General features: G+C 35.1%; 1 protein-coding gene across 4 annotated transcripts in view; it reads left to right on the top strand.

Moving 5' to 3' along the window:
- Positions 1-10,807, top strand: part of SHOC2 (SHOC2 leucine rich repeat scaffold protein) — a 102,520-nt gene that overhangs the window by 812 nt on the left and 90,901 nt on the right. For 2 of the 4 annotated variants that reach the window (XM_059901030.1, XM_059901027.1), the window contains exon 1: positions 55-139. The exons of 1 other annotated variant lie outside the window; for it this stretch is intronic. The gene's annotated coding sequence lies outside the window, so the exon portion shown is untranslated. Of the gene's footprint in view, positions 1-54; positions 140-10,807 lie in introns of those variants that run through there. One more of the 4 variants, XM_059901029.1, reaches the window with a different exon arrangement.

Genomic DNA, 10,807 nt, shown 5'->3' with positions numbered 1-10,807 from the left:
AGTGTGTATAGGGGCGGGCGGGTGGGGCGGGGCGAGTGGGGGAGGGGCGGGCGGGGGGCGGCGGTTGGGCAGAGTCGCCTCCAAGGAGGAGGAGGAAGGAGGGCGAGCGAGGAGGATGGCGGAGTTGCGGTTCCTGACGGTAACTAGGGGCCGCTGAGGCGGGAGGGTGCCTGTTGGCTGGTTCTTCCTGCCTTCCTTCCTGCCCGTCGGGCGGTCGGGCGGGCTGTCGATAGGGGGAGGCCCCGCGCGTCCTGACAGGCGCGAGCCGGCGGGGCCGGGGTGAGGCCCGAGGGGCCGGGGCCCTGGGAGGCGCCGCCGCCGCCGCTTTCCTGGGTGCTGTCGCCGGGAGGGCCGGGCCCTAGTAGCTGGCTCTCGTGTGGGGCCCACAGCCGAGCGCCGAGAGCGAGCCGGCCGGCTGACAGCGTCCGGGGCCGGGCCTGCGGTGGCGGCGGGCGACCAGGACAGCGCCCGGGCGAGGACTAAACCGGCTCGAGAACCGGGGCCGGGGTCGCCCGGAGGACGGTCCTGCTCCACTGGGCTCCCGGGGTCACCGCGCCCAAGCTGCCGGGCTCCCCGTGGGCGTGTGAATCGTTGGCGGGGGCCCTGGCGCGGCGGTAGTGCTACGGGGTGGAGTCTTTCCTCGCCCCTTCCCCAAAGCCCACCGCGCTCTCCCCGTCTCCTCTCCGTTCCTTGAAGAGTGGTGAGTCGGCTTTGGGTGTGTTGTTTGGTGAAGCGAGTTGTGGGCATCCAGGACTGCTCTGTTGGACATGCCTAATGGCAACCTCTTTCCGCAGTAGGTTTTAGGGACAGAGGAAAAGTACTCTTCTTTCCCGGCGCCCCCCCCCACCCCGCCCCATGCTAGAGGCTTCAGGACAAAACGATTTTTCCCCAGCCCCTCAGTATCCATTGTTTTGTACCATCCCCCTCCCCCCCTTTCCTAGGTAGAAGAATAATGACGCCAAGCCATTAATTGCTCCTTTTTTAAAAAAAATCAACAGAGGGTTTGTGTAATTGTGTTAATATGGATGTACAAACAGGTGAAATGAATACCGTTTCGGTAGTTGAAAAGAAGATGCTTTTGAGTGTGTGTGTGTGTGTGTGTGTTTAAGCCTTCAACCCTTACAGTTGGTGATTTGATTTTCTTGTCTGTTGCTTTGTATCATAATGGGGGTGATGAGAATAAAAGAGGAAGCAATGTTTTGCAACCTACCCAAAAAAATGTTTTCTAAGTCTCTGGGGATGCTGAAGCAAAATTGGGTTGCAGATGTGGACTGTATAGTATTTGCCTCCCTCACGATAAGTACCAACAGTCTACATCTAAGCTTACACCTGTGCAATTTTGTACACTTCATAAATGTCAGCACCTTCTCGTATCTGCTCAGAGTAATGGATAATTGTATCTAAAACTATTTTTTGTTGTGTTTTTTCAGAATCTTAGGTTACACTTGTGTAACTAAGTATTTTTTATCTAAATGTAGCATCAACACTGAAAGATTGTCTTAATTTTAAAAACCTCAGTTTATTAGTTGCTAACCTCTACCCTCAGCTTTACATGCCATAGCTCTTGTAACTGTTTGTTACTATGTATTTGAAGAGACGTAGCTATTGGGTACAATTTGTAACATTCAATAAGCTTAGTTCATAGTTTGAATTTGTCAAGTGTTGATATTTTCTATGTGACAGTGACAAGAATTATTAGGAATAAGTATGTAAATGACCATTCCCAACATAAGGATCTTAGACTGAATGTGATAAATCTTTTAAATACTAATTTGGAAATCAGGTACACTGTAAAAGTTTTATTTAATTATGAATATGCATTTAAAAATAGACGGCAGAGAAATAAAGGCTTTGTCTTAAGGTTTGTAACTTTCAAATGGCTTAAATGTAACATAAAGCTGACATATAAAACTGTATTCTTGAAATGCCAGTTTGGAGATATGGACTTGGCCTATCTCTAAGGTTACTACTTTTCCCAAAGTGTTCAGTTTTTGAAGAAAACATTTATCTCAGGTTGGCACTTGTTTTCTGGTCTCTGATTGTTAATACAATTTTCAGGTGTTTAAGATTTTCTCTTATTTGTTATGAATTGTTATGGATTAAAGAGTGATATTAAATACATTAATAACTTGCAGATGGATTTTTTTTTTTTTAGTTTTTAAACTACTGTATTCAGAAAGTTGATCAGAGCTGTGTTTTGATAATTGTAGCAAGTAAGACTCATACAACAACTTGTGAACTAGAAACCAGTCAGAAATTTGAAACATTCCTCTTTTCAAAAGGAACACTAAAATTATAAATTCTTTTGTTATGCTTGCTGGAATTATACTTTTTAAATATTATTGTTTCTTCAGTGACTTGGGACAGGGCTTGTCCCACGTTCAAGAGAGATATAAACTGGAATTCTATGTGGAATGCTCATAGATGGCTTCTGAATAGCTGCTGGTATTTTTTTTGCCTTGGCTTATCTATATGGATTTTGAGGGGAAGCGTGAATAAAATTGAAATTCTTTGTTATCCAGACAGTTAAATTTCATTCATATTTGTTTTAAACATATGCTGGATTATCAATATTTGTTGTGTAATTTAATATTTCTGTAAGACGTGTTCTTTAAACAGTTTAAATAGCTTTTAGATTTTATATATCATTTTATGAGAAAAAATATCAAAATCTGTTGTGTTTTTTTACTAAAAAATATACACTAACCTTGACATGCAGATATAAGGATGAAGTTTTTTGGAGGTTGGAGATTAAATGAAAGACTATATCTTTATAGGATTCAGTTCACTATATCATTCATGTATCATTCATGAGTGAAAAAACGTAGAATCTATGCTTATAGTAATAAAAACCCCAAACAAGGCCAAAACACCCCCAAAACAATAAAAAACCCAGAAAAACAAGTTAACCCCAAGTCCTTCAGTGAGTTCTGAGGTCTATAGCTTGGGCTTGGTGGAAGTGTTCTTGAATTAGTTTATAAGATATCAATTAGGAGAGGAAACTTAGGTACAGAAATGTCAAAGTTTTATAAGACTAGTGGGGAATTAGTAAATACTTTGTTATAGATGAATTAGAAATTTAGCAGCAGAGTGATAAAGTACTTTTATGTGGTACTTGAGAAATGAGTACTGCAGCTACTGAATTGGTTGCTATTTTTGCTTATTGTTGGACTTACATTTCATGCATTACATATTATACATTAGGCATATTATAATTAATAATTTAAGGTTAAATCTTTAACCCGCTAAAGAATATATATGTAAAATTTGCTATTCCTGTCTTCTGAATTTTACATTGTATCAAAGTTGTGTGCTGTAGGTCTTTCTGGAAATATTTTTTTCTGTTAATGTAATAAAGTTTGTATTTTCCTAACTCTCTACACTGACTTTTAAAATATGAAAAATTTGAGTTACAAGGTGACCTATGGTGTGCTTGAACTTGATATAGAGTGCTCTGAAATCTAATTGTCAACCACTGCAGGTAGAAAAGAACATGCATAAGTCTAAGCAACTGATTTATGTTCTAAAATATGTAACTGCATTATTTTAAGGTAAACTAATGTTCCTTCTGTCTTTGGCATTTTCTCCTGATTCCCAGTTTTTTAGCACATTATCTTAAACTCAGCAAATCAAAGTTCTAACATGTGAAAAGAGTATTCTAATTACAAAGGGCTCTTTAGCTTTTGAGATGTTGGTAACATATGTGCTTTTTGAGAAAGTATGATATTCCCATTATCAAGATTTAAAGAACTAATTAGATTATTTCACACTATATGTCTCATTCCAACTTTTCTAAAGATCAGAACTGATTGCAAAAAGTAGCTCATGCTGTAAAAGGTAAAGGTTCTTTTATCGGAAAGAATGAACATATTGCTTGAAGCTAAAACATTACAGTTGACCTTAAAAGAGGGTATAATTGGTCCCTATGTGAAATGAACCTGAAAGACTTTTATGAAGTATTTTGGCATGTCTATTTTGTAATGTTCATAGTACTGTGAACACACAATTTAAGCATTTTATTTGCCCTCAAACACGATTTATAAATCCTGAAAATTTAATTAAGTAATTTCACAGTTGACAGATAAATCTTTTTCTTTTAGTTTTTCTGATGTCTTTGACGTAAAGTGGAAATGACTTGTTCTGACACGGGTAATGTCTAGAATTTTGAGTTAGTTTCATCAGTTAAATTTGGGCTTTCTCAGTGTCCACTTTTGTGTTGTACAGCAGTCCTTCCTGCTTTCAGGACTTTCATAATTTTGCAGATAGTCTTTAAGTTAACTTTTAAAGTTTGTTCTGTAAATATTTCTTACTAACTAGTTTCATACTCACTAATGTCATAGACCTTCTACTGAGTGCCATGTGTGTCCCATACTGTGAGGGTACAGGAATAAATATACTATGTTTCCTGCTTTCAGTAAGTTCATGGTTTGTTGCATGAATGGGACAAACAGTAAATTGTTTTACAATATGACAAGCGCTTTGATAACAGTATACACTGAAGAACTCAGATGAATTAAGATTCAGACTGCATGTATAACCAGCAATGCTTACTGAAGGATACAACCTGAACTAACTCTTGAGGAATAAGTTGGATAGGTAGAGGGTAGAAAAAGCATAGAAGTTAAGACATGTTAAGGTCCATTTGGAGAACTGCAGGGAATAACAATTTGGAGTCCATGTATGACCTAATCTTTTAAGTGATACAGTAGGCTTTCATTAAAGTTATCATTTTTAGAGATTGCTCTGTCTTGTGTACCTCATTTAATTTGGGCCTTGAACTATGGATCTCCATTAATGTTGAGGAGCTGCTCCAAATTATTATTTAAAACTTTTAACTGTGTATATTTTCCATTAATATTTTAATTAAATACAAGAATATATCAGCCTAATGTGGAATAATTCTGAGAATTAGAACTTGGATAATGATAAAATGTTTCAAAATCATATTTAAATCTATTTTTCTCAGCATGTATGCATCATGTTAAGGTAACATTTATGAATTTCCTTCCTTAGAACTCACGGTAAGGTTTTTTTTTTTTTTTTTCACGGTAAGGTTTTATTATACAAACATTTAAAATGCACTCTTCTGAGAACATTAAAAACAACTTCTTCTCATACTTAATTTCAAAGTGTCACTGTTTGCTTTAGGTAAATCAGACTGTATGATCAGCAGTTATATCCTGGTAGAAGTCTTTATATGGCTTTATATGATTTAAAAGTTCTCTGAACTTGAATATTAAGTAATTTTTCTTATAGTATGATTTAATACTTATTTGAGGGCACAGTGAGGGACCTTATTTGTCATTCCAAACTTCATTCCCCCCAAAGTGCCATAGTTTTCCCATTTTAAAACATTCTTGTATTGCTTTTTTTTGTTTGTTTTGATCCTTCCTGTTATTTTCATTATAGAAATCTGAGAAATCCTTTTTAAATGTTCACGTTTTAGCAGTTACCTCATAAATATTATAACATCTCACTTATCTCAAGGTTATTTTTTAGGAAACTAAAACGTTTCTGGTATCATCTCTTTGGATACAACCCCGTGCTCTCTGCACCTGGCTAACTTCCTAATTGCCCTTCAGGCCTCCATATCATATCCTTTGGGAGGCCTTTGATCTCTAGTTAGGGTCTCCTGTTTTAAGGTCCCTTACCACACCTGTATTTCCTTTTTATAACACTAAATTATTTTTGTAATGATGTGTTTGTCTTTCTTTTTTGCTAGACTGTAAACTTCATGATGAGCATCAAGTATGTCTGCCACCTTTACTACCATTTCTCCAGTATACAATGTCTTGACTTCGTAGGCTCTTAATAGAAAATTAGTTTAAATTAATAGTCTAGGGCCCCCAAACAAACAAGCCACTGAAAAGGACATAAGAGTTGTCATAGTGCTTTTGCTCTTAAACACATTTCCTGCTCTTAGAATCCCCTAGGTCTTAATTGAGGGCTCTCTAAACTCTTATAATGTACAATTTAAAAAAGTTTGTTAACCAAATATAAAAAGGACTGGGGTACTCCTCGAGGCCACATGAAAGTTGAAAATAAGAGCAAGGGTAAAATACTTAAAAAGCAGATATAACACATTTAAAAGAATATAGCAGTTTAAGGCAAATTTATGGGATAAACACTTGAAATCTTTTTAAGATGTCATTTGTTTTATATGGAGAACAGTGTAGCAAAAATGGTGATGTAAGATCATGACGAGATTAATTGCTGTTAGTAAATTTTGTTAAAGATGACACAGGAGCGTGTATTATATTTCAGAAAGGTTTCCATCTAAAATGATACAATTAAGAATTTTAATGTGTTAATCTTTTGTTATTGGGAAGATTCGCTTAATGAGACGAAACGTAATAGGTATTGTTAAGTATTTACTGAGTAAAACTAAGTTGAAGCAAATAATTGTCTGAAAGTACTGAATCAGTGCAGTATAATATTACTGCCTTAAAGTTTGTAGGTTTTATACCTACCATGTGTTTCTTTGTGTACTGAGGTATGAAATATGTAAAATTAAGTAACAACATGTTTTTATCAGTTTTGAATGAAAACATACCTGTTGCAATGATATGACAAAATGACATAAATATTTCCACAACTTTTAAACTGTTAAAGAGAGTAAGTTTTATTTATTTATTTATTTTTGGTATTTCTTGATAACCTGGACTGGAAAAATTAGGTTGCAGGTCATAATTACTTCTTTGCTTGGGTGACCTGAAATAGATTATATTTAATTCAACTTTGTTTTTTATATCTTCTGGGATAAAGAATTTGATATTTCACTGAAGGGCTTTAGTTCTGGTTCATAAAAATTGCATTTTTTCTTAATTTTGTAATCTGTTGAATTCTCTGAGTATTATAAGGATAGGTAAAAGAGCTAGTTATTTCTTATTTGTTGTTAAAACAAATATTGGTTTATCTACCATGTGTTAATTACAGTTTTAAACTCATAGAAATGGGATGCTTATATACCAGGGAGCTTAAAATAGTAAGGTTTTATGGTTTAATCTTGAAAACAGTTATTTCTGTACTTTGGAAGTAGGGATTTGAAATTCTTAATACTAGAAATATGGCCTAGTTTCAGAACACCCACTAAAGCAACTGTGGAAGCTCAGCATGTTAAATGGCTTGTAGTGCTGCAATATTTTTTAATTTTTCCCACCTCCTGTTATATAATAGCTTATAGTAGTACGCACAGAACATGAGTATTTAGGACAAGAACAAAGTGTATTGAAGCTCCAAAACATGTGAGACTGTGTCGGGCTTTGGGCAGTAAGAACCTAAAGGTGATCAAATATAATGATGGTCAGTGAGTGAGTGAGTGACATAAATCAGGTAGTAATGTTTTAGGTTGCAAATATGGCATGAAAAGCAAGAATTGCTTTGGGGCTTGAGAAAAATGACTTTTTAAAAATGGAGTCACTATTTTTGAAGCACAAACATTAAAAAAAATTCTATTAAAATTTAATATTTTTATTTAAAAAGTTTGACAACTGATGTAAACATTTTCATGATGCTTGTGTACAGGACTTAAATATTTCAGTGGAAATAATTTTAAACATTTCCCCTAGAATGTTGTGCAACCCTAACGTTGCAGCATTGTGTCAGACTGTGAGAACCAGATACTGAAACTGATTAGAAACTAAATATAAAGAATGAAATCTACTAGTTTATATCCATTGTTCAGGATAGTATATTGTAAAGGCATTTGATAAAACATACTTTTACCAGCTTATTTTGTTAATTAAAAAAGGGACTGAGGTGATCTACACTAATTATAATATCAAGCAAATGGATATTAAGAGTTAAATGTTTCAGTTTAAAGATTTTTATGATGTGAAAAAGGAATGACTTAATAAATTTGCCTTAAAAGTCAGCTATATAATTTTTATAGAGTCAGCTCTGTCAACAGTGCTTTAATGTATAACTAATTATCTGCATACAAAAATATAAAAAACTTATCTGACCTTTTTTTAACAGGAGCTCACTTATGCCTGACATTTCCATACACACACACTGTGATAATTGATATAATAATAATGATCCTGTGGCAAGATCCTGAAGACTTCTGTTTTATCAAAGAAAGTTGAAATTGTTTCATATAATTGAAGTTTTGCTATATTTTATTATATTCAAATTCTTTGAAAATGAATGATCTGCAAATGTAGATTAATGTCTAAAAATAAAAATAATTTATTAATTGACATCTTTTTTCTGACCATACCATTATCCAGTTTTTATAACTAATAATTTGATAATATTTGAGTTGTTCTGAGAGTAATTGAAATTAAGTAAGGCCAAATAATGTTTTTTCTTTCTGGCATAATTTAAGTACTATATCACTTGCAACCTGCAAATTACTAAATGGGATTTACATCTTTGTGGTGTAAGAATATTTTTACATCACAGCTTCTGTAACGTAGGTGGGAATCATATTTTGCAATTATAGTCACACAATAGTAGATAGTACATAGCAGTTGGAAACAGGTTAGTTTAATGTGTTAAATTACAAAAATAAATGTGTGGGGTTTTTTTTGATGTATATTCAAAACTATAAGCAAGGGATGCCTTTCAATATTTAGAGTAGCTTCTGATGGGAGAAATTCTTTATTAACCCTAGGTTAAATTGGGCCTGGCTGCTCAACGTATTTCTTTTGATCTTGTATGAGGAAGATTTTTTGCTTTGGGATATTTTTAAAAATGTAATACAGAGATAACAAGATTATATTTTTAAGGCCCCAAATGCATGGTGTAAATCCTATTTTAACAGCTGTTAGGACGACTAGATAAATAATTAGTTGAACATACAGTCTTCATCTAAATAATCTCAAAAATGGACTATGTGAATGTGAGAAAGGCTATTTGTTTTATAATAAAGGCAACTTACTAAATACTGATTCTTAAATGTAAGATACCTACCTTGAGACCACACTTCTAATCTTGCTATGTGTAGTAAATTTTTTTTTGTTTATATTTTTTTCTGACAGTTTCTGAAAAATAGTTTATAGAATGAGTAATGGAAAGGATTTATAATCAGATAAGACCTAGTGAAAGAATGTGTGGGTTTATACATACAAAAACAAAGCAGTTAAATGTAATTAATTTTCAGCTTAAAAGTACTGAAAATCATTTGTTTTAAGTTGAAAATACTTTTTGAATACTGTAGTCACCTTAGTGCGTATAACCTAAGATAGCAGTTACATTTTATCTCTTGTGCTTTACACTGATACTTAGGTAACCAACTTTTTGATTTATTGCCAATTAGCCCATGTTAAATGAAGAGTAAAGTGTATGTTAGGAATACTTAGGTTCTGTGTGACGATTTGAGTTCATTGGAAAGAAAGGCAGTTTAAACATATTCACAGGCAAATCTTTTTTTTGAGATCGTGTGGCATAAGAGTTTTTCAGATAAAGTTTGGTCAAGATACTTGACGTTTATTATTATATCTTAATCATATTGAGACATTTAAATCCCTTCTACCCCACCCCTGCCTTTTATTTTGCTGGAGAATCTTGCAATTTATATACATATAGTGAGTTGAAGTGTTATACAAGAGACCTGTAATCTCAATTATGGATTGATTTTTAGGTTGAGTAAACAGAAATTTTCAATTCTTTGCTTAAAACTTCTGTTTGCTCAGAATCAAAATTACGTAATAAGTCTTATTCCCATAAGAAGGAACACCAGATTTCTTGAAAAAAACTCATGTATTTGCTACTATATAAAATGTAGTCCTTCTCCACGTCAGTCCAAACTATTTCATCTTGCCTCTTTACCACAGGGGGGAAAAGCTGAATGAATGAATTTAGAGGTGCTATGAGTTGCACACTCTTGGCATGATTCTAATTAACATGGACTAATCACATTCCCTGGAACATGTTAATTTTGGGTGCTTTCTTGATCTTTGGTCTTCCAGTTTTGAAGATTCCTTTTTTGACTTTTTTTTTTTTTTAATAAATTTATTTATTTATTTATTTATTTATGGCTGTGTTGGGTCTTCGTTTCTGTGTGAGGGCTTTCTCTAGTTGCAGCGAGTGGGGGCCACTCTTCATCGCGGTGCGCGTACCTCTCACTATCGCCGCCTCTCTTGTTGTGGAGCACAGGCTCCAGACGCGCAGGCTCAGTAGTTGTGGCTCACAGGCCCAGTTGCTCCGCGGCATGTGGGATCTTCCCAGACCAGGGCTCGAACCCGTGTCCCCTGCATTGGCAGGCAGATTCTCAACTACTGCGCCACCAGGGAAGACCTCCTTTTTTGACTTTTGAACTACAAAAATATATAGCTTTATGTGATTTGGAGGGGACAGCAGTTTATTGTCCTTTAAAATACGTAAAAGAGTGAGGAGCATTTCAGATCTTTAAAAATAGGAAAATAGTTGAAATCTTGCCATTTTTAGGTATTCATTAAAAAATCTGAGTGATTTAATTTTAAGTAGAGTATAGGGAAACTATGCAATGAGACAAGGTTTTTATTTTTGCTTATTGTTCAACTGTCTTCAGCAAGTGTTTACTACATGCTTATTGAGTGCTTAATAAAAAGTTCATAGTATCTTTGAAGTTGTAAAGTACTTTAAAGTAAAAATTGTAAGGAGGCTGCTATTTAGTAGGGTAGATAAAGCCAAGTTAACAAATATTTATAATTCTTTCAGTAAATATAACTGCTAGGTATTATTTATAACTATTAGGGTACAACTGTGAAAAAGACAGAAGGCTCCCTGTTTTCCTACTACTTTAAATGAGAGAGACAACTAACTTGACAAGTATGATACTGTGTGAAAAATATTCTAATAGGGGAAGTTTTAAATGGGAGCA

Source organism: Balaenoptera ricei, chromosome 16 (assembly GCF_028023285.1).
Source record: "Balaenoptera ricei isolate mBalRic1 chromosome 16, mBalRic1.hap2, whole genome shotgun sequence".
In the NCBI taxonomy this organism is placed as follows: domain Eukaryota; kingdom Metazoa; phylum Chordata; class Mammalia; order Artiodactyla; family Balaenopteridae; genus Balaenoptera; species Balaenoptera ricei.
The sequence above is the reverse complement of the archived record's forward strand: the minus strand, read 5'-3'. Positions and strand labels throughout refer to the sequence as shown.